Source organism: Balaenoptera musculus, chromosome 16 (assembly GCF_009873245.2).
Source record: "Balaenoptera musculus isolate JJ_BM4_2016_0621 chromosome 16, mBalMus1.pri.v3, whole genome shotgun sequence".
Lineage (NCBI taxonomy): Eukaryota > Metazoa > Chordata > Mammalia > Artiodactyla > Balaenopteridae > Balaenoptera > Balaenoptera musculus.
In genome coordinates this window covers 24486505-24511000 of record NC_045800.1, presented here as the reverse complement: position 1 = coordinate 24511000, position 24496 = coordinate 24486505, and the positions used below count along the sequence as shown (strand labels likewise).

The window sequence follows — 24496 nt, the reverse complement described above, 5'->3', positions numbered from 1 at the left end:
TTTGGGTTCCTATTCCAAGGTATTTTCAGCCTCAGGGTCTTCACCACTGTTCCCTGTGAGTGCAGTGATTTTCCTTTTCTTCTTCAGATGGCCAGCTACTTCTCATGATTCATTCACCGTTTAGAAAGAATATTTCTGACCCCCCAGTGTGAAAGATATCTTCTTTACTATTCTCTGATTCAGAGAACATCTTTACAATTTGTAGTTACATATTCATTTCTTTGACAGGGACAGCGTATTTTATGTACTTATATATATATATATATATAGTATATACATGTGCTATATATTATATGTGTATATATTGTATGTATAATATATATGTACATATACTTATTGTACACACCTGGCTCAGTGGCTGGAACATAGAAGAGGCTTCGTTAATATTGATCAAATGACTGAACCTGAGGCATCCCATTTCTGTGGCCTTATCAGCTCATTTCCAGGGTAAATTGGGTGTGAGCACATCACACATCCCAGGAGTAGGGAGGCTTTCCTCTCTTCGGGGTTGGGTACACTGGTCCTTTCTATACCCCTTGGTCTCTCTCCGTGGGTGGAGCTGATGGCCGTAAATGAGAATATTCCTCTGAAGATGCTCTGGGTTGGGAGAAATTTCATTAAAGATGAATAATTCATTTCTGAAGCAAAATTAGTAACCAGGACAACAGCATTTTGATGGGTTTGTTGAGAAGATATTTTTCTTCTATCATTGTCATGAACATTTTGGAAATTCTAAAAGCTGTTTCTTCCGGCAGGAAAACGGTTGTCTCACTGATGAGGTATATTTGGGGGAGTCAATTTTTTTTCTTTCTTTATTTCTGTAAGTAGTTTAGGAAAACTCAGGATGTTTTTCTTCACTCTATCCCAGAGTAACTTTGCAGCTTTACGAGGTAGAAATTAGTATGTGTTCTCTGCCATCTTAATCATGTAACACTCCACTAGAATCTCTCTTGTCTGAATAGCTTCCAAGTTGCTGGTTCCTCACTGCAGTGGGAGTGGTGGTGTTTTGAGTTTTGTAGTGTCTTGGGGAAGTGGATTCTGCTTTCCTTTTATGTTGGAAATGGTATTCGGAAAGTTACCTCTCTCCCTAGCTGCAGTGAGATGGCTCACTTGCCCTTGCTGTATTCCTTCCCTCTCATCTTCCTGCCTTCCTTTCCCATTCTAAGGACATACACTACCCAAAATAACTGAGTGAGACCCTCCTCAAAAACCAGGCTTTTGTGATGACCCAGCCTCAGCTGCCTCTAACTCAAACCCTGTGTTTGAGATCTATTTGTTCTTGATCATCATGCCTCTGCCTTTGCAGGTATTCTTCCCTTTGCCTGGAATTCTGCCCTCATCCTATTCCTCTGCCAACCCCTCTCTCCATATCTTCCTCTCCTTAATCATCCTCTAAGACTCAACCCAGGTGTTACTCCTCCTCCTGGAAGCCTGAGCTGACTGCCGTCCTCTGTTCACTGACAGCATCTCCTGCTAAATAACCTCCATCAAAGACACTCTCTTTAGATTACTGTTGTGTGTTCATGTATGTAACTCACTAAATGTGAAACACTCTGGAGGAGGGCAAGATCGGGTCTAGTTTATCTATCACTAGGGCATATACTAGATGCTACTTATTAATTAATGGATATGGAGAATATTTTATTTGCTTCAAGATGTGCCAGAATAAAGCACAGCAAGTTGATTATTTGTACTTAGCTCCTAGTTTTAAGTCTCCCAGCATTATTATAGCTTGTAAATACAGCTGATAATTATGATTCTTCCTTTTCTCTTTCTCTTCATCATCAAATCCTAATTGAGCTCCAGTCTGTGACTGAGAACTTATAAGATGCTCTCTGTGGATACTCTTGGAAGAAGAGGGAAGACACAATCCTTATTCACAAAAAGCTTGCATTCTGAAAGAGGAGGCAGGACAGACAAACAGTACTAATAGAAGAAGGATATGTGTACCTGATTATTGCTAGTGTGTCCGCTAAGCCACAGGGATTAATAATAGCTAACCATAGTAGCAAAGAACAATTGGGAAGTCAGTCACTGGGGATCCTGGAGCATAACATTCTTGGACACACTTAACTATAAATAAATAAAGATTTGAAATTGAGATTCAAAGTAGAGTCATCTTGATCCTAATTATCTGTTTAAAAATGTTATTCTGTCTGATTGTCACTTCTGGCCATATATAAAGGAGAATATGTTGGCATTTCCATAATTACATATTAGACACACATTTTTTTAGGTAGGTCTCAGGCTAAGTCAATACATAAAACAAAAATAATTTTTCATTATGCATATACCTTCATAAGATATAATGTCATTAATGCCAAACACCAGCTTATCGGTGGATATACATATTTACATATAGCTATAATCATGAACACGCTTTTTGGTCTAATTTATAACTTAAGTATGTTTCTACATTTTCCCCCTGTATTAAAATAGACCATGTAGTTTCAGTTTTTATTTTTTTAAAAATTTATTTATTTATTTATTATTTTTGGCTGCATTGGGTCTTGTTGCTGTGTGTGGGCTTTCTCTAGTTGTGGCGAGCGGGGGCTACTCTTTGTTGCGGTGCATGGGCTTCTCATTGCGGTGGCTTCTCTTGTTGCGGAGCACGGGCTCTAGGTCCGCCGGCTTCAATAGTTGTGGCACGCGGGCTCAGTAGTTGTGGCCCGTGGGCTCTAGAGCGCAGGCTCAGTAGTTGTGACGCACGGGCTTCGTTGCTCTGTGGCATGTGGAATCTTCCTGGACCAGGGCTGGAACCCGTGTCCCCTGCATTGGCAGGCGGATTCCCAACCATTGTGCCACCAGGGAAGTCCTCAGTTTTTAATTTGTAGTAACAATGTAGAATCCATCATAGAATATGCTACTAATTGCTTGCATATGTCTGTGCTATTGGGTATTTAGGTTGATTGTTTTTTGTTTTTTGTTTTCCTGTGACGGAGAGCAGTGTTATGAACATTTCCATACAAGTAGCTTTTTTCTTTTTGAATGAGTTCCTTGGAATATAAGAGTATATTACCCAAAGTGGAATTAGCAGGTTTATGGGCATAAATAGCTTTGTCATTTGGCAAGAATGCTCTCTGGCAGGCCTGGGCCAGCATACAGTATTCCCAAGAGGATATGAGGATATCCATTTCTTTAGAATATTCTTACACTTCATAACTTCAAAATTAATTTTCACTAATTCAGATGGTATCCCAGCATTTCAGAAATGAGTTAATGTGCTTTTCTAGAACTCTGCTGAAGATGGTCTGCTGGGCACTTGATTTTCTTCCCTTGTACACCACCTGTTCTTTGCTTTCAGGCATCTCTGTTTCTCTCTGGTGCCTGTAAGCACGGCTTCTGGTCTTGGACCAACAGTGGTTATCCTTTGCAATATAAGGAAAAACAACCAAGTTTTATTACTTTGCTAGTAGTTTTTCTTGTTCTTGTATTTGCTCTTGCCCTGACAGCATGTTTTCACATTACAGAAATGACAGCTATCCCAGGTCCACTCAAGTGCAGGGAGTTTGTGAGCTTAGTGGATTCTCAGCTGTACCCATGGGGCCAGGCAGGACCTGGCTTCTGCTCAGGTCACCTTCCAGACCCACCAGAGATTTTTAAAAACCATGTTGAGTTGAGGAGAGAGCAATGGCCTTGAGGTCCTGCATGGACTTGAATCTTGGCTCTGCGCTGAGTGAGCTGGGGAGGTTTCTTAGCCTATATGAGCCTGAGCTTCCTCTGCTGGATGACAGTGAGAACAGCACTGAACTTGGAGGGTTTCTCTGGAATAGCTTCTCTCCTCTGCCTTTTTAGAGAACCGGGGCTTTCTGGAGTTAATTCTAATGCCAACTAACACTGCCCAACTTCTTTCTATATGGTAGATGCTGGGTTCTGGTTTGAGGGTTTTCTTCTTTGTTCTGCATGGCAGCCCTATGGGGTCCACATGCCTTTGTGCAGAGGCAGAAAGGGAGGCTCTGGGGATTAAATAACGTGCCCAAGGACATGCAGGAAGTGGTGGTGCTGGGATTGGAACCCAGGACTATTTGCTTTCTGTGATTTAGGCTTTGACTACTGTACATTTAGTCTCTGGGATAATTTGTTCTCCGTTAAATAGAATCTATCCCAGGAGCTCATTAACCACCTGTGACTTTGCTCCTGCCTTCATTCAGCCAACACCTGTTTGTTGAATGCCTCTTTCGTGCCAGTCCCCGATTTAGGAGCTGGGGTACAGCTATGTAGTGCTGATGGGCTTACCTCCTCCAGACTGGCTGTGGGAGAGCCTAGGACTTAATCCTGAGAACTCCATCCTCCTCAGCATCCAGGGGGGCCTGTGCAGGCATTGGCTGCCTGGTGGAGGTGAGCTCTACTCGGCGGGGGGGGGGGGGGTCCACACTGCAGCACAGGAATGTATTGTCAGCGGTGGCTTGTAGGCCTCCCGTGGCTGCATCCTGCCGTACTGGGTATCTGGTGTGACACATCTGTCCCACCCTTGGGTGGGGCCTTATTTGCGCCGCACCTCACGCTGCTCAGAGCTGCATTAATTAGAGGCTACTGGAGAATTTGGGTGAGGCTCATATGTAGAAAGGGAGGCTCCTGGCTGAACCATAGATCTCAAATGCATGAAGGCCGTTAAGGTGGTAGGTTCAGCCTCCGTGTTCTGGGTTGGCTGGGAATAAACGCTGAGAGTCATTACAAGAGGCGGTGTGGCGCCCATCACCTTGGCCCTACTCTGGTATTTCCCATGGCCCCGAGCCCCAGTATCTTCTGGAAGGACTGCTCATGTAGTTCTTGATTGTCTTGAGTTACTGGAGTTCTAGAAACAAATCCAATTTCCCCAGAGGCAGTCGTGCCCTCTGGCCTCCTCTGGAGGCTCCCGCAGATAATCCAGGTCTGTGTGGGAACAGAGCCCTTGTAACAGCCTACAGCTCCCAGGCAGTTGCCCAGGGAAGGCCACCTCTGGGCACAGGTCAACCCTAGAGGGCACCCAGCTGTCAGAGCTGCAGGGCAGCCGAGCCTTCAGCCCAGGAACCAAGATTTCACATTGCTCAGATTCCGGTGAGCACTTCTGCACCCACCTTTGTGGACCCAGCTCCCTGTCTTCGGGGGCAGTGTATGTCCTTTGCTCCCAAGCCTGGAGGAGGTTTGTTATTTCTGAAAGACTCAGCCCCGTGCGGCCCTGGCCATGGGCATGGCCTGTAAAATGCAGATGGCCAGTCCCAGCTCCGAGTTCTCACTCCCAGTGTATAAAGAGTGGGGTCCAGAATCTGTGTTTTTTTAAGTTCTTCAGATGAGTCTGATTCACATGGTCCGTGCGCCACATTTAGAGAGGTCCTTACGTGTTGTATGTTGTACACAGGCGCTCACACACACACACACACACACACACACACACATACATATACACCTGCATCTGCATCTCTCATTCTCTCTGACCCACCCCCATACGTTCTCCCGCTCCCAGCCTCCTACTCACTCACCTGTCTCAGTGGACTCCCTCCCCCATACGCCTACAATGCCTGAGAAGCACATGACACATTTTAGGTATTGGACACATGCCAGCTGGTTGAATGACCCCTCTGCTATGATTCTGGGTTAACTTCTCCTTGGAGTGGAGCCGCATACTCTTCACTTGGACCCTTTAGTGTCCTGGACAGTGATAGCAGGCATGTCCCTTCCCTTTCCCCAGGTCACCTCCTACCCACACAGAACCTGCTCTCTTGAGTCAAAGTTCCAATTTTAGAAGAAAAACCAGAGCCTGAGCCCTGCCAGGTAGGTGGCCTGGAATAAGAAACTGAGGGTGGAGCGTGATGTAAAGCATGGGCGTGGACCCGAGTTTCAGGACAGCGGGGAGGCAGACAGGGGCTGTGGAAGGGGTGTCAGGTCCTCACTCCTGAAGAGCTGAGCTTGCTTGAACAGCTGTGGAACCAGACCTGCAGGTTCCTGTGTCTTCCTTGACCACCGAGCTTGGAATAAAGAGTGGCTTGAGGTTGGCTCTGTGGTTCTCTCTTGAGGATTTTGTTGGGTTTACTTCTAACTTAGCCTTGAGGAGATTCCAGCAGAGGTTCTAGTACATGCCGAGCTGCCATGGGAACTTCAGTGGTGCTGATACTGCTGAGTTAATTGACACCCTTATTCAGGAAGGAGGTGGAATATAAAACTTTGGGAGGGAATAGCCAGATTTTTCAGAGGAAAGAATATACCAGGCGCTGCCATTTATGTGTTGTGGGACTTTGCTTAGTTATTTAATCTTTGTAAGAGTCTGGTTCATCCCTGTAAGAAATGACAATAGTGGCAGTTACATTTCATGGGATTGTTGTGAGGATTAAAGGTGTTAATGGATGTGAATGTTGAGTTCTGTTCCTACTACCATTATTATTAACTGAAATTTATCAATAGACTACTATTTATCCTATAAATATTTACTTATTAACAGATATTTTAAGAATCTATTATGTATCAGGTAGGGTTATGTTAGGGTTTAGTTAGCTAGTTATTTTAGTTAGTTTGTTTATTTATAACACAGATTGAGAGGCTCAAAACTTGCTTTCAAATATTTCATAGTGTAGAAAGAAGATAAAATATCAGTATTACAATTCAGTAAAACATTGATGTAATGTTAGGATGCATGGAGGGACATATAAAAGAAAGAGTAACAGAGTCTGTCTGGAAGAGTCTTGGTAGGCCTTATGGAGGAGATAACTTTGATTTGAGGCTTACAAGATGGGAGTAGTATTTCCAGTTTAACAGTTAAGAACATGTATGGGCTGAAACAAAAGGAGGATTTATTGGCTGATCTAACGTAAAAGGTTAATAGCTTCATCAGATCAGGCTTGATCCAGCAGCTCAAATGATATTGTCAAGGACTTAGGTTCCCTTAGTATTGCTACTGGCTGTGCAATGTTGGCTGCATCCTCGGTTCCACTTTGTCTTCCTTCAGCAACTTCAGGAACTCCCTTCAAAATAACAAAACGGCTGTAGCCATTCTATAACTCATCTCTTTATTCTGTATTATTAAAAGAACTGGGTTTGTTATGATGTTTCCTGAGGGAGGAAGAGGATGGTCCTCTTTCCCAGAAGCCCTAGCAAGACTTATGTTGGCTTTCACTGGCTCCAGTTAGGTAACATGTTTTTTTCCCTTAACCAATCCCTGTGCCATAGGGGTGGGATGGATGATTGGCTTAGGCCAAATAGAGCCTACTCCTTAGACTGAGGACGGGTCAATGCATGGTCCATGCCACCTGAACCACATGGCTCATTATGGGGAGAACTGCTTCCCCAGAGGGACATTGTTCCCAGGGGGAGAGGGCATGGATTCTGGGAAGCATGGAGAATCTAACTCTCCACCATACCAGTAATTTGGGTGAGGAAAAAGCAGGGGGCAAGTGAGAACAGAGTATGTTTGAAGAACCACTCTTAGCTGAGAATCTCTAGACCAGCACTGTTCACTAGAACTTTGTGCAATGATGGAGGTGTTCTATAATCTACTCTTTGCAGTATGGTGGCCACTGGCCACCTGTGACTGTTTTTGTTTTTTTTTTAATTTATTTATTTTATTTTATTATTTATTTTTGTCTGCATTGGGTCTTCATTGCTGCACACGGGGTTTCTCTAGTTGTGGTGAGCGGGGGCTACTCTTCGTTGCGGTGCACAGGCTTCTCATTGCAGTGGCTTCTCTTGTTGCAGAGCACGGGCTCTAGGCGTGCGGGCTTCAGTAGTTGTGGCTCACGGGCTCTAGAGCACAGGCTCAGTAGTTGTGGCTCACGGGCCCTAGAGCGCAGGCTCAGTAGTTGTGGAGCACGGGCTTAGTTGCTCTGCAGCATGTGGGATCGTCCCAGACCAGGGCTCGAACCCGTGTCCCCTGCACTGGCAGGCGGATTCTTAACCACTGTGCCGCCAGGGAAGCCCCCACCTGTGACTGTTGAGTGCTTGAAATGTGGCTAGCATGACTGAAGAACTGAATTATTAATACTAATTGTACTTAATTTTTATTTTTTAAATTTAAGTAATCCTGCATAGCTAATGGCTATAGTGGTAATTGGAAAGCACAGGTCTAGACTCTAGACAGGGTTCTGAAAGAGGACTGAGAGAAAGAGGGAGAGAGAGAAATTAAGCCAGAATGCCCTGGTTATGTATCATTTTGGGAGAGAATTGAAAAAAGTCACTGAAATCGTTTTCTCGGTTCTGTGGTTCATATGAATAATACAGAAAGTAGAACCCAAAGTGAAGAGCTAGTGACCGGAAATGAGGATAGAGACCTAGAGACTTAGGCTGGGGCCAGGTTGAAAGCCCTTGTGCTTTGCCACTCACTTCAGATTCTACCCTGTAGGCAATAGGGAGTCACTGAGGATTTGGAGGAATGACATGACCATATTTGCATGTGAGGAAGGCAACCTGGCCCCTTGTGGAAGATGGACTTGTGCGACTAGAGGCAGGGAGGCCAGTTAGGAGGCAGACGCAATAGAGCTCATGAGAAAGGATGAGAATTTGAACTTGGGAAGGAGTGGTAGCCATGCATGGAAGGGTTAGATACGGACATTAGGGGCAGAGTAACGGGGTGGGTTTGCATGTGGTGTGGGGAGGAATATAGCAGGATAGAGTAGGTTGGCTTGGACAACCGAATGGATGATCGTGCCCTCTTTGAGATGTGGAGTTCCAAAAGGAGGGGGCAGGTCTGAGTGGTTTCTTGATAAACACTCTTTAGGACAGGTGGTATTTAGTCTACCTGTAGGAAGATGTATGATAGGTTCTTAATCTCTTTTCTCAAGGAGTTTACAATCATCTATCTATGGAAATTAGATCTACATAAATTAAGTCATTAGAAAAATAATTCCACGTGCATAAAGACTGTAAGCCTTAAATGCTGCACGTGCTTTATGAGTGGTGTCCTGGGTACTTGTTCTGCATAACAAACCACCCCAAAATTTAGCAGTGCAAAAGGAAAAGGAAAACATTTTATTATGTTCATGATTCTGTGTGTTGAGGATTTTGGCTGGGCACTATGTATACCATGTCTGAAACCTCAGCTGGAAAGAGTCAGAGCTGAGGCTGACTCAACAGCTGGGGCTGCAAGGCATCTGAAGCTGTCTTCCCTCGTAGCTGGTGACTGATGCTTACTCTTCACTGGGTCCTCAATTGGGCTGTGAGCCGAAACACTATGGCCCCTGCATGTGGTCTTCCCTACTGTGGTACAGTTTGGGCATTCTCACACATGGCACTGGCACCTTGAGAGCAACCATCCTAAGAGTGCACAGCTAACCATGGAGGTCACTTGGCACTACTTCCCCTATGCACTGTTGGTCAATATAATAACAAAGATATGCCTGCTTTCAAAGGGAGGGACATGAACTCCATCTGCCACTCAATAGGAGGGGTGTCAAGGTCAAACTGTAAGATAAGCATGTGGGATGGGAGATACTGGGAAATAAGTTGGCCATAAATGGAGAGATGAGTTTGGACTGGGGTAAGGAGCAAGTCTCTGCTGGGGATGGGGCTTGAGCTGGTGCTTGAAGGGTGGGTCGGTGGATGCTGGCAGGGAGAAAAGGACACATGCATGTTGTTGGGGACAGAGGGGAGGACTTGTGTTTCTTTTGGGCTATCTAGTCAATCTCATTAATGCTGAGGACAACTAAATAGGCTAAGGAAGAAATCCTACAATGGGATACAGCAATTTAAAGCAAATGGCTTCCTTCTAGACGTCCATTCAACACATTCAACATCAAGTTTAAAGTTCCTTGTGCCCACCCAAGTTGATCAGCCTTGTTAAAATGGAAAGCCATTTCTCTTTATTTTTCCCATGATTTTCTGCTTTATTCTGGAGTGAGAGGAGCTACTACACCATGGGATTATGAGTCACAAAATTTTTGAGTTAGTGTAGTAAGTACACTAGAAATCACGTTAAATAAAATACTTGCTTACTTGCCTTTTCCCCCTTCCATTAGGTTGAGAGTCTCTGGAGAAAAAAAACTATGTGTAACCTTTTCCAGCTTCTCGAGCAGAACCAGATACATAGTAGATGCTCAGCACAAGATTATTTGGATGAATAACCTTCATTCCAGGTTAAGTGAAAGCAGTGCTGAACACCTGGGCACTTTTATGCCGTGTTTCTGCTCCTTATTTTGTATTCCTTCTCTTTGTCTCAGAATGCAACCAGCTCCCCTGTGCTCCTTATTCCTCTAGCACAAGAATCTGATCTGTCCCTAATTTCTGTTTCTGTATATGACAGTCCCTGTTCCAGAACTGAAACGTTAATTTCCAAGCACACCTTGTCTGTGGGAGGGAGATTGTTTAGACCAGGGTCAACACACGAGGAGGCTGCAGGCTCCCTTTCCCCTTTTCCTTGGCAAGTCTCCCTGACCTGACTCTTTTGCTGAAGCTAAGATGTGTGTGGAACTTACTTTTTACAGAGATATTTTGTGAAAGATAAATTTCTCGGGACCATGGCCCTGGATTCTTAGCCAAAGGAAGGACAAGTAGATATGATCAAATGTGTGCTGGTGAATCAATACAAATAAATTATGTGTTCTTTGTTATTATGTCCTAGACTACACGAGAGAGGGCTCTTAAATCATCCACCATCAGCCACTGGAGGTTCTCCTTTCCAAGGAGTTACGTGGAGACAAAGTCCAGGCTTATGTTATTTTAGGCAATCCAGATAACTTTCTAGTGGGGATATTGGTTTGGCTGCTAGAGTAATGCTAGCAACTGCAAAAGACCAGAGGGCAGCAATTCTTCTCTGGGTCTGGCATGGCCCTGAACATACCCTAAATATTTTCTACCTCTAATGTCTGGGATTTATGAGTACTCTCTTGCTTGAGTGGATGATCCTTTTACTCTATGATTCAGAACTCTGGGTTTTGATCAAGTGTTTGTCCATGAGCTTGAGCTTGAGACTAAAATTGACACCCCCTCCCCACTTCCCACCTCTTGAATGGGATGGCCCTTTGATCAGCCAATATCATGCGGCTGCCATGGTCAAATTCTCTGGGCAACCCACAGGTGAGATCCAAGCAAGCAGTGTGCTAAAGAGGCTCAAGAGGTAACCGGAAATGTGAATGAGGCCAGGAAATGTTAATTGAGGGAAGAAGATTCTCAGAAGTTCAGGCAGTTGGGCAGGAAGTAACAGACAGACCCTTCAGTCCCCTAGGCAAATGGGCAAGAACAAGATGGGGCAGAAGGAGCAATTTGGCCACGAGCATGTGTCCAACAATGGGAGGATGCATAGATGCAGGGAAATAACTTGAAAACCCATTCAACCAAGCTGGGGCATGAAATGAGGGTTAGACTGTGGGAACATATGAGATGGTCCTCCTGCGAGTGTTGGAGCTGGATTTCAAGCCCAAGCCTTCGAATTAAAATGAAACACATTAACTTCCTTGGAAACCTCAGAGGCATCTTTGACTCCATGCTTTTCTGTTATACACTATTTGCAATTTTTAGCAACAGTTTTCGTAGGGCTCCCACCACCCCCCCCTTTCTTTCTTTCCTTCTCTACGGCCATTGTCTTAGTTCAGATCTCTTATCTCTTATATTGAGACTGTTGTAATATCCTTCTCACCAGACTCCCTGTTTTTCATCTTCACTGATTCACCCTTCATACCCCTGACAGTTTTGTTTCCAAAATGCAGGTGCCAACTGATTATTCACCTGCTCAAGCACAGTAGACATTTCTATGCTATTTACTGAGTAGAGTTGAAACTCTTTAACCTGATGTGCTAGGCAGAATAGTGTCCTCCTAAAAGATGTCCATGTCCTAATCCCTGGAACCTGTGAATATGTTAGATTACATAGAAAAGGGGAGATAAGATAGTAGATGGAAATAAGGTTGTAATCAGTTGAGTGTAAGGTAAAGTAATTATCTTGGGTTATCTGGCTGGGTCCAGTGTAATCAGAAGGATCCTTAAATGGGAAAGAGGGAGGAAGAAGAGTCAGAGTGATGCAGTGTGAGACTCAACCAATCATTGCTGGTTTTGAAGATGGAAGGGGACCAGGAGCCAAGGAATGCATGCAGCCTCTAGAAGTTGGAAAAGGCAAGAAACGGATCCTCCCCTAGAGCCTCCAGGAGGAATGTAGGAATACAGCCCTGCTGACACTTTGATTTTAGCCATTGAAACCCATTTTGGACTTCTGATCTCCAAAGCTGTAAGATAATACATTTGTGTTGTTTTAAACCACTTTATTTGTAGTAATCTGTTACATCAGCAATAGAAACTTACATACCTAGTAGTTAAAATCATCATTGTCTTAACCCCAGCCTGGGTCTCCATCTCCTTCTCCATGTACCTGGAGCTCTAAGCTCTGCAGACCCCAGCACCCCCAGGCCTGGAACATGACAGGCAATTTCAACCTAATTGTCTTCTCATGCTGCATCCTTAGCCTGAAAAGGTCGTTGCCTTCTTCACCTACTAAAAATAAGCCAGTTCAGATAGTACCTCTTATAAAAATTTTCATGGAAAGTAATCCTCCACTTCATCCCTGTTAGGGAATCACTCATTTCTATCATATGTCAACCTTGCTGGGTTACTGTGAGACTCCCATGAGACAATAGGTGGAATGACTTACAACCTGGTATAAGTCAGAGTGATTCCAGCTTTCACTGAAGGTAGTCGTATAAATGTGTATCTCTCTGGTTGCACTGAAAGCGTCAGGAACATTGTGTCCTTCATCCCTCCATCCTCCACAGCATTGAGCGTGGTGCATCGACCATAAGAGACACTGTGTAGTAATTTGTAGCGTTGAATAGGAGACAGGTTGTGAGAAATGCCCGATCACGGGATTAGATGATAGGTCATTCACTCCACCCTTGTATACAGGGAATCTGGGACAGGCTGGGTACTATCCCAGGTGCTGAAGATATAGTAGTGAAAAATAGGACAGACCATTGTGTGGCCCGGAGGCATCTTACAATCTAGTCAAATCCCTGCTCTTGGTCTCTTGCACTGGTAGCTAGTTCCAATCTGGGGATATCTGCTTATCCCTCGAAAATCCACTTGGTTCCGCAGCTACAATGGTTTGGCTGAGAGCTCTTTCAGCTCCTGAGACCTAAGACGGAATGATGCCCCTTGACAGGAGTGGCGGAAGGAAGGGGAGTATGCGTGCCTACAGGCAGGTCCAGTGGAGACAGACCCTGAAATGAAAAGTGACAGGTGGGTAGGATCGCACACCAGGCAAAATGGACTTGGTGAGCCTGTAATCTTCCCATTGCTGAGGCTGTCAATGCACGTCCACACAAAGCAAGCACCAGCACTCAGGGAGTGCTCCGGACTTTCGTCTCTACATCAGTGAGAGACCTTGTGAGGTTGCTTTTTATTTTCTGAGCTGCAACTTGTCATCACTAAAGAAGTGACATGCTCCCTCTTGGGACATGGCGTTTTCCTACTTGGGTGGGCAAATGACCTGGTTTGCTCAGAGACAAACCAGGATGGCCGGAACCTAATATATGACGAGGCCTAAGAATGTGCCTGGCACATAATCCTAATCCTCACAACAGTCCAGTGAAGGGAATGATACCGGTTTCATTTTCCAGATAAGGACACTGAGGGTCCACAGGGTTAGCCACTTGCCTCCGGTTACACAGAGAGTAAGTGGCAGAGCCTGGATTCCACACCACGACTGTCTGGGTTAGAGCTTTTGATCTATTACCAAGGTAACAGATAGCTTGTATTTTCCTATGTGTTGATGAGTATCTCTGGAAGCTTCACACTAGTGGCTTTGGAGCCATGGTTTCATCTTTCATCTGCTCACACCTGTTTCTGCCCTTGGCCTCCTCATGAGGGTGGTGCTGGTGGTGGTTGGATGGAAGGAATGATGGACATATAGGAGGGTATGAGCTCAGACTCCTAGTTAATGGCATACTTTGAGCTAATTAACTCTGGTTCTGGTGAGCTCTCATCGTGTAGTACAGACACTGGCAGGGAATTCTGGGCTAATTTGACCCCCCCCCCCTCTTACTGGGCTGCATGCTACCTAAATCATTTCCAAGAGATGGCTAGCGTCTCTTTCATTTTCAGAGTCCCTTAGGGAATGAGAGTGAATGGATTTTTAATTCATTTTTAATGGCTCGTTACACAAAACCAGAACAACCTCCCACTATTCAACAGCCATTTTTCACAAGCTCCTTGTTTCAACAACACTGCATTTTCATTTCCTTGGTCTGCCACTTGCCTCGTTCAGCTACCACATTCTGCAAAGTACTTTCTTAACAATGGCCCCATTTTAAATAGAGCTGACTAATACCTGTTAAATTCTGTATCTCTTATCCCTTCCTTGGATCATGGGGGAACAGACATGCCCGTGTTTGGGTTCTGACTCCTACCTCTTCTAGCTGCATGGCCTGGACGGTTTGCTCATCTGGACAATGTGGGTAATGATATCTACCCTTCACCGTGGCTATGCCTGTTACCTATGTAACGCACATAGAGCACCAAGCACAGCGCTGGGCACTTTGTAGGTGCTCAGCATCCATTAGCATCCCCGCCTCTGCCCTTTCTATGTTTGTTCTTCTCTTGTCTAAATTACTTAATCAAGTCGTGCTTTTGTCTGTAGGTGTAATGTTTTCTTTAATCTACATCCCATCAGGTATAGGTATATATCTTTGTCCTCTCTAGAAGTCCCTAGAGAATACCAACTCTTGAAAACTCAATGCAGTCATACGAGAAGGTTGCTTTCACCATCTTCCCTCCCTGCCCGTGTGTTCCCTTTATCTTACCCTCTTGTGGACATTCTTGAAATTCTTTCATACCCATTTTGAATTCTTTCTTCCTAATTTACCTAAAAAAAAGATACCCTTGTAAAACTGTATAAGATATTCCAGAAAGAAGAGGGCTGGGAATTTCCATTCCCCACCCATCTCTTATGACCTTACTTATGCCTCTCATCCTTTATGAGGACATCTTGATCACCCCAGCCCAGACTCATCTTCTCCTCCTTTGAATGCATATGGCAGCACTTTCAGTTCATTGAATGTGTCATATCTCTGTTAGTTAATAGGCAGCATGTTGATGAAGAGTGTGATAGTACTCTTGTATAATAATGAGAAAAACGAGGCCTGTCCTGAAGGAGCACATCCCCTAATGGTGGAGATACATATGCAAATAGAAAATTATAGTATAATCTAGGGAGTAGCATACTTGGAAGTATGTGCAACAAGGTAGGGGAGCATGGATTATGGGGGACCCATTCTGTCTTGGAGGACAGGTAAGACACCAGAGTGTTGATGGTATTTGAGCTGGGCCTTAAAGAATGAGATCCTCAGGTGGAGAGTGGGAGAAGGGCTTTCAGAGGAGAGAAAAGAGCTTGTTTGAAAGTGTGGGAGCGTGGAACAAGGAGAAACATGGGTATTCTGGTGTGGCTAGAATTTAGATGTTATTTTGGGAAAGTGGCTCTAGAAGAGGGTTAAAATGTCAATTGGGGCCAAGTTGAGAAAGACCTTTTATGCTATGCTGAGGAATTTGATCTTAAAGGCGACCTGAAGCCACTAGAGATTGTTTGGCAGTAGGCAACGGGATTCAGCCTCTGCTTTAGAAAGGTCATTCTGGTGTAAGGATGGAAGAGGGGTGAACGTCAGAAATTAAGTCAACTCGTTATTTTGAAGGCCCCTGCAGTCATCTAGTAGCTAAATCCAATGGTCCATTCTTCATCTTTCTTGTCCACAAACTGCCAGCAGCATTTCACACAGCCAATCACTCCTTCCTCCTTGAAACCCATCCTTTTCTTGGCTTCCAGAACACATGCTCTCCTGAATTTCCTCTAATCACACAGATCACTCTGTGTCAGTGAGCATCCCTGACTCTAGATATTTCTCAAGAAAAGATGTTGAATGCAGGAATTGATTTACAAGAGTGCCGGCAAGGCTGGAGGAACAAGAAAGAGAAAATATAGTTGCTCAAATCTGGTAACTGCAGAAACTGTTACCCCCCTGCCCAGGAGGAGGAAGAGAAGTACAAGAGGCCAAGGGTCTCTCGCATCCAGATTCCTGGGGCTGTGCTGAGCTGCACGAGCCCTTCATGTCACTGAGACCCAGCACCGCTGCTGTTGGTACCACTGGCTCTGTTGCTGCTGTTGTCTTGTCACCCAAAAACAAAGTGTGAGGGCTTCCCTGGTGGCGCAGTCATTGAGAATCTGCCTGCCAATGCAGGGGACACGGGTTCGAGCCCTGGTCTGGGAAGATCCCACATGCCACGGAGCAACTGGGCCCGTGAGCCACAACTACTGAGCCTGCGCCTCTGGAGCCTGTGCTACGCAACAAGAGAGGCCACGATAGTGAGAGGCCCGCGCACCGCGATGAAGAGTGGCCCCCGCTCACCGCAACTAGAGAAAGCCCTCACACAGAAAACGAAGACCCAACACAGCCATAAATAAATAAATAAATAAAGGAGTTCCTTTAAAAAAAAAACACAAAAACAACAAAGTGTGAGGAGAGTAGCTTTTCCCTTGTCCACATGTCCCCCGAGTGACCCCACCCCCACTAGCAGAATTGGAAGCCAGATGACAGGAGAGTCTTAGAAATACTCTTCTCAGGGTCCTGGTTACCTATGATACTTAGGCAGGAAAGTGGACCGAGAGTAAACAGACAGAACAGTCCGCCCTTTTAGCTACTCTGAGTGTCCATCTCCATCCCCTATTCATAAGTAGCCTCCTCGTTTCCTGTTGGTTCAGTGGTAGCATGTGAAGCTCAAAATAGCTGGGTATTAGTTTCAGCCTCCAGTTCAATGGAACAGGTGTTTTTTTCTCCTTAGGAGCCAAGATTTATCAACAGAGCCAAAAGTTGTGTGGATGTGAAGAAAATACTCTGTGATGGCTTATTGCGAGGAATAATGAGAGGCGCACTCCCACTTTTCCCCCTTGATTCCCAGACCTTTGTATTTTGGCCATTTACTAGTCGAATCCACATCCTAGAAGACAGCACCACAACCTCATGCAGTGCTGGCTTCTAGCTAGTTGTGCCGTTGAATCTTTGAAAGTCCATTCAATCATTGTATCAGGTCAACTGCTTCTGGCAGATGTAGTTTGTGGGAAGACCAGTGAATTCCATGGACATGCCCATGACAACACTTGATTTGCTGTGAAATGAGTTTCTTTGTTAGAAGCAATTGTGTGGGATATCATGACGGTGAATAAGGCACTCTGAAATGGAAAGATTTTGATTCTAGCATATTTACCGCAGGCAAGGAAAGCAAGTCCAAGGAGAAGAAATTGCTTCCTCTACGTGATGGGCGGGGGACAGTGCAATCAACTTGCCACCAGGTGCCATGTTGAGGCTCAGCACTGGTTTCTGAGGTTGGCAGGTTGGGAACTGCAGTGACGTTGCCCATGTCAGCCTTGGCGAGGGGAAGTCCATGGCAAACATAGGCAAAGCCTCCATCTCTGCCACAGTAGCCACTATACACAGGAGCCCACAGAGCAAACAGGGGGGTCTGGGGAGAAAGGCTTGCCGGCCTCAACAGAAGGCCATCTTGTTCATCTGCTTATTGAGAGACTGCTCTGTAGTAAGTGCCATTTGGTGAGTATTCGCACAGGACACGGACATTCACTGTGCCAATTCTGAGAGGCTGAAGCACATACCGGTTTCCCTCCTCATCCCCGGTCTCTCAGTGCTGAAATGCCCCAGCTTTCGATCCTTATCTCTTACTCTGTCCACACTCCATCTCCTGGTGACCTAACCTAGTCTCATGTCTTTAAATACCATCTAATCACTGACAACTCCCAAATTGATATTATTTAGCCTAGACTCTCTGCCCTGAACTCCAGGCTCATTTATCCAGCTATTTGACTTCTCCACTTGAATTCTCTTAGACATCTCAAACTTAATGTCCAAAGCTAAACTTCTCAGCTTTCCTCCCAACCTCCTTCTCCTACCGTTTCCATCTCATAAGATGGCAACTCTATGCTTCTAATTACTTAGTCCCAAACTCTGAGGGTCATTTTGGACTCTCCTCTTTCCTTCACGCCCTATATCCAATTTGTCAGCAAATCTTCTTGACTCTACCTTCAAAATATCTTCAGATCATGTTTCTTTTCCTGTCCACGGCTGTTGCTCTGGTCTACCCCGTACCATGTTTCACCTGGATGATTACAACAGGATCCTAATTCACTTCTGTCTCCTCAATGCCTCTCTCGACACAGTAACCAGAAGCACCCTGTGAAAACTTAAGTCCTCGAGTAAAATCCTCCAGGAGCTTCTCATCTCACTCAGTAAGAGCCAGGATCCTTATGGTCCTTCACAAGTCCCAGCAAGATCTAAGCCTCCCCAAATTTCCTGGACCTCGTCTCCTACTACTCTCCCTGTCTCTCAGCTCCATCCTCATTGGCCTCCTTGCTGTTTCTTGAATATGTCAGGCACATTCCTGCCTCAGGATCTTTGCATTTGCTGCTTTCTCTGCCTGTAATGTTTATTACCCAGATAGCCACATGGCTTCATCCCTTACCTCATTCAGGGTTTTGCTTGAGTGTCAGTTTTTCATAGAGAACTTTCCTGGGCTCCTTTTATACTGCTTCAGCCTGCATAGCTCTGGACCATGCCTGCATATGAGCACTTGCTCTAAGTGCTAATATGTCCATCATCTGACCCACCATCATCTGACTACTATGTCATTTACCTACTTATGTGTTTGTTTATCTCCCTTGCCAGAATATGAACTCTATGAGGGCAGAGAAGCTGGTTTGTTGTCTTTACTGCTGAATCCATAGCACTTGGCCACGAGGAAGCATTCCATACATATTTGCTTAGTGAATGAATGAAAAAATGAGGACCGGAAATTGGATGATCCAGTGGACTGCAACACATTTCAGAGGACTTGATGTTTGTCTTGCTAAGTGTGGGATGAGCGTGGACTCAGGAGTCATGCTGAGGTTCTATCTTGAACCACAGAGTTGATGATCTGCCCTTTAAAAAAAACAGGGAACGGGATAACCGTTTTGTGAAACTGCGTGCAATGGAACAAGATGACAAAGTTGATATTCCTTGTACAGTTCCTTGTCCTATTCCTTGTCCTCTCAGCTAGATTGTAAACTCATGGTGGGCAGGGAGCACCATTTATGTTATTCTGAACTTGGCATATACCTAGCACAGTTCTGGATACCCAGTTGGTGCCCAGACATTGTTAGACTGGGGATCAGTTGGGCTGTGGACTGTAAATACGCAGTTTCTGTTCCCTGGGGGGAGTGCCTCACGAAGTGGGAGGAGGGCTTCAGAATTCAGACTCTGCTGAGACTGAAAAATGCACTTTTGTGTACACTCCCCGAGGAATATGTTAGCATCCTTACTATGCTACCGCTGTCGATCACTTTCGGTAAAGAAGGCCACTGTCCATATTCCAATTGGCTGGAAACGAACTCTCAGGTAGGGGCAGGAATGAGGTGGTGAGAGGTGAGGGGGACCTGGAGGGGACATGCATAGAACCCCATGGATTTAAAGGTACCGAGGTTTCAGGAAGGTTTAATGAACTAAAGTAATTTTCCTTCAGAGTAAAATTTTACAGGCACTAAAGGTCCTCACTTCACTGAATGTGCTCACGGGCCAGAGCGTCCCAGTGATTTATGAATTCTCAGATTATGCGTTACCCTTTCAGAGGACAGGAATCCCCCGGGGCTTTCTGCTTTGCTTCTAAAGCTGAAGCTGAGTGCAGGAGCCCAGTGAACATACCGGGTCTGATTTGCAGCCTGCTGTGTTGCAGCTGGGGTCTAGAATGGGTGGGTATTTTTCAGAAGGAGCTTAGCAACGCTAGGATCTGAATCCCCCTCACCCCATCAAATAAGGATGACTTGCAACCCTTGTCTCCTGAAGGATAATTATCATACTAATCACTCACATTTGCATAGTACAGCTTCTAAAGCAGGTCAGCGTTCCTTATTTGATTCAAATCAAAAATCCTGTGAGGCTGGCAGGGGAAGGAGAATCATTATCCCCATTTTAGGAAACTGGAACAGATACTGAAAATGTAAGGAAGTTGATCAGGCTCGCCCAGTAGCATATGGTGAGATCGGGTTTTGAGTGCAGCCCTCTAGTTGCAAGGGCTCTGTTCTTTCCGTGCTGCCAGGTGAGCCCCATCCAGGAGGCAGACGGCTGGACCCAATGGGTCCTGTCTTCATGAAATGTAAAATCTTCCTAAAGAAGATTATACATTAAGGGAGAGTATACATTTCATGAAGACAGGAGCCATTTCTCTTTTGATCACTTTATCACCAAGGATCCTATGCTGTGTTTGGCATAAGGCAGGAATAGAAGAATGAACGGGAGAGGGGATGTGACAAATAAAGACATTAGTTACTGGCATTGTGTGTGTCTAAAGATCAGGCAGTTAGCTGAGGGCTGGCCTGAGCATCTGGGGGCAGCAGAAGACATTAGATGCTTGGGGACAAGAAGATTGGAGGTGGATGGTCAGCAAGGGCGGCACCAATGGATTTTGTAAGAGGCCAGCCATGTCCCTTATTGTCACCTAATTATATGAGTCCCTTATTACAATATAGTCCCTTAGTGTGTGTGTGTGTATATATATATATATATATATATGAACACACAGTAAGCCTTTTGTTATAATATAGTCATCTAATATACAATATATTGATATTATATATGTAATATATATTAATATTATATGTTATATGTTTATACATAGTAAGTCTCTTGTTATAATATAGTCCCTCATTATCACCCTCTTCACTCTTATAAAACTTTTTGTCAGTCCATAGTTGACTACAGGCTGGGCTTCCTCTGTCCTTCCTGCATGATTCCATTGTCCTTTGTGCCTGCTTTCTCACCTTGGCACAGCCTGACTGTGTCTCCAAGTGGTTGGTGTCCCCATGACATTGCAGTCAACACATGACTGTTCTAGCCCCTAATGGCCCATTCTGCTCTACCTCTGTGCTATTTCTTGTAACTGAAATGGCACCCTTCTGCCCTGCTTTTTTTCTATCTGTTTTTGTCCAACTAAAATATGAAGGAAAGAAAGAAAGACAGGGAGGGAGGGAGGGATAAAGAGAGAGGCCAGACAGGCAAGGGAGTAAGCTCCATTTCTCTATCTCCAAATTCTTCATACTTCAAGTTTTGGCTCATATAATCTTTCCTTCATGAAGACTTTGCTGACCACATTTTCTGGACTTAATTGCTTCCTCCTTTCAATTCTTATCTCACATTATCTGTACCTCTCAGATACACTTATCATCTCATCCCTTCTTTTACTGTCATTCATTTATAATTCATTCAGTGGACCTTGTATAGCACCTGCCATGTGTCAGGTGTTGTGCTAGGCATTGGGGATGCAGAGTTGAATGAGACCTGATTTTTGACCTCAGAGAGGTCACAATCTAACAGACAAGACAGACATATGGAGAAGTCACATTAATCCAGTTTGATAAAAGCTATAAGAGATGTATGAACAAATGCTCTTCCAGAGAATATGTCTGATGCCAATTTATGGTTATATGTGCCTATACATAGGAGCTTTTATATATGTGGCTTTACTACTCTGTGTGTGTGCCTGTATGTGTATAGCTTATATTAAGAGAGAAGTGCTATTTACTCATGAATAATTCCAATTTATTTTCATTTCTCCTGCTGTCTAAAATCCCCCTAGGATTTGTAGCCTGTTGGTCAAAAAGAAACTTTTTGACAAAGCTTATTTGACAAACCTGGATCTCCCAACAGTTTGTCTAGTTATTTCCTCATTACACATCTCTGTTTCCTATTTCTTTCTCCAAGAACAAAGAAAACAAAAGTTACCTTCACCCCTGGGCCTTGAGCTCTGGATCTTTCCCTGATTCCCAGAGTTTAGCAAGTGTCTTTCTAATTCACATAAGAGGAGCTCAGTAAATATTTGTGGAATTCATGATTGAGTGATAAACTCCTTGAGAGCAAGGATGTGCCCTCCTCTCAGTTCACCTGCTCATTGCCTTTCACACAAAAAGCTCATGTAAACATTTGCTGAATGGAGGAGCATTGCATTAGAGCGGAACAAGCATGGTGGAGTCTCATAGCCCTGGGTGGGAATGCTGGCTCTGTCTCTTGCTAGTTGTGTGCTTTGGGGAGCAAATTGCTCAACTCTTAGGACTCACTTTCCTCATCTGTAAAATGCAGATGCTATGTTACATCCGCTCAGTCTCAAAAGTGTGTTGTGAGGATTGAGAAGCACCCAGTGTAGTATTTAGCACACAGTAAGGGTTCAATTAATGTTTGGTCCCTGCTTTTCCTTCTTTGAATTTGACTGCCAACTCTCATCTGGGGGTATCTGCTGGACAAGAGTCAAGTCAGGCTTTGCTGTGGCTCCCAGGGTAGCTCCTCCATCCTTCCTGCATTCCTCATCTATCCGCTGGTGATTCTTTGGTCACACTCACATCTTCTCGTTCTGATCTGAGTGAGTCCTTGCCCAGCAGCCCGGGGCTTGTTAGTGGGTTTACTGCATCTGCTTTCAGTTTTCTACCCTGGTAATCCCTTCTTTCTGGTGGCCTTTGGAAGGCTCTGAATGGTGAGAGAAGCCAGAGGTTGACAGGCTTTCTTTCAATCTTGGTTGTCTTTGCTAGGCACAGAATATCTTAAGGCTAAAGGTTACATTATCATGTCTTCATAACTTTATTATTGTCCTTCTATGCTGGCTCCAGGGGAAAGGTAGCTTCCAGCCCCAATTCTCAGTGTTTGGACCTTTCCTCTGGGGAATGTTGGGGTGATTTTGCTGAGACATCTTCCTTATGCATCTCCTATGGCCTGCTTTCTTTGTAAAGTCCACTCAATTTAAAGGCAAAGATGCTTTTAGAGATCAGGATTCCACCATAGTGGAAGGTTGGTGTCACTGCCGCATGGAGTTGGGAGAGGAATCATGGTGTGGTGGAGTCTTTCTCAAAGCGTGGTCCTCTAATAGCCACAGGAAGGTTTCTGGACCCTCCCCAGGATCCACCAAGTCAAACTTGCTGGGAATGGGACCAGGGAATCTGCATTTAGCAGGCTCCCCAGTGACTGTTAGTCTCCAACTTTGCTCATGGAATGGGAAGAACTGTGCCCTGGGCACTTGGTCAAGGTCACACATTGTTGGGACTTGAACTTGAGTCATTTCCTCTCTCTGTGTCTCAGTTTCCTCATCTGTAAAATGAAGGTAATAGACTAGATTAACACTATCCCCTTCTGAAGACTATGCTTTACTGCTGAAACATCATTATCTTTCATTGACTCAAAAATGATGATTTGATTTGAGAAGATGGAAGGAAGGAGAGTGATCCAAGCCCTGGGTAAGGAGACACAGACACATGAGAAGGGCTCTGCATTTTTGAGGGGTTTTCCAGACCCAGTTGTTTGTTAGACAATCAGTTAAGTGACCTCTAACCCCCAACATCTCTTGCTTCTTTCTTTGTGGGCTTTGCACTTTTTTGAGATTGTTTGATGTCCCTGAAGGCTTGATGTTGGGAGACAGTGAAGTAGTCTTACTTGCTCCTGCAGATTCTAGATGGGTGTTCGGATCTGTTTCTAGAAGCGCATAGGTTAGAGTTTCTTTGTCCAGATTTTGGGATGGTCTGCATATGGGCACACATGTTTTTACATAGTGACTGTGAAAGAATGACTTGGTCAATGAAAGAAGTAAAATGAAGAGAAGTCTGGTGTGTGTGTATGTGTCTGTGTATGTGTTTGTATTAATTTAACAAATAGGAATTATCGGCACATTGCTAACTATTTGGTTGGAGAAGGTTTGGATAAGTCTTGTCTTCATTAGCTCCTGAATTTAACAAATGAGGAAACTCGCTATTAATGGGAGAGGCATGGACCACTGAGTGACCATGGAGAACAATGCTTTGCAGAGGATACACGCTCCTTGCAGTTGTGCTATGCTAATAGGACAGGTAGCTTGGTACTTTGGTACCTATCCTCCTGTTCTGCAAATAGCCATGTCATTGATGTTCTTCTTGGCTTGGCTGTTTCTTGCCAGCCTACTACTCCCCATCACAGGACACAATCTGAGAGAAGACGTAAGAATCCTCCAGTCATGGCCCTGTAGAGAAGTTGAATGTTGCAAGTCAACTTTTCCAGGGATTCTCTTTGACCCATAATGGATCATATCCTGGCCTCTAATTTTTTCTTAGTTTACATAAAAGAGGTGGAAATGGTACTGACTGACCCCATGGGGTGCTGGATGAGAATAAATCTCAAAGTGAGTGTTTTGTTGTCGGTTAAATGCCATAAAAATGTTCAATATAATGGCTGATTATTTTTCTTTAATCTTAAATGGATACCTAGAATGGGAAAGTCCCATCTTGGTAGCAGAAATTCATTATCTCGGAAAGAGTTTAATGGGTGCTGTGCAGATGGACTGGAGGAAGTTAAATTGTGGAATGCGAAGGAGCTGAGAAAAGTGAAATGAGTTGTGCATTAAATTTAGATAAACACAATTATGTGTAACTGGATTATCACGCGTGCAGGCAGACACTGTATATTAGGCACCTGTGTTTTGATTAAAATCGATTCAGGTGCGTGCGCTTAGCATCCTGATAGATATGGGGTTGTGCCTAAGCCAGTGTCTGGGCGCACGAGGCATAGGCA

The 24496-nt window shown here is 44.6% G+C and overlaps 1 protein-coding gene across 1 annotated transcript in view; it reads left to right on the top strand.

Annotated features, from left to right (window-relative positions):
* The window catches only part of SORCS3 (sortilin related VPS10 domain containing receptor 3), a 588465-nt gene that overhangs the window by 153899 nt on the left and 410070 nt on the right, over positions 1-24496 (top strand). The gene's annotated exons all lie outside the window — the stretch shown is intronic.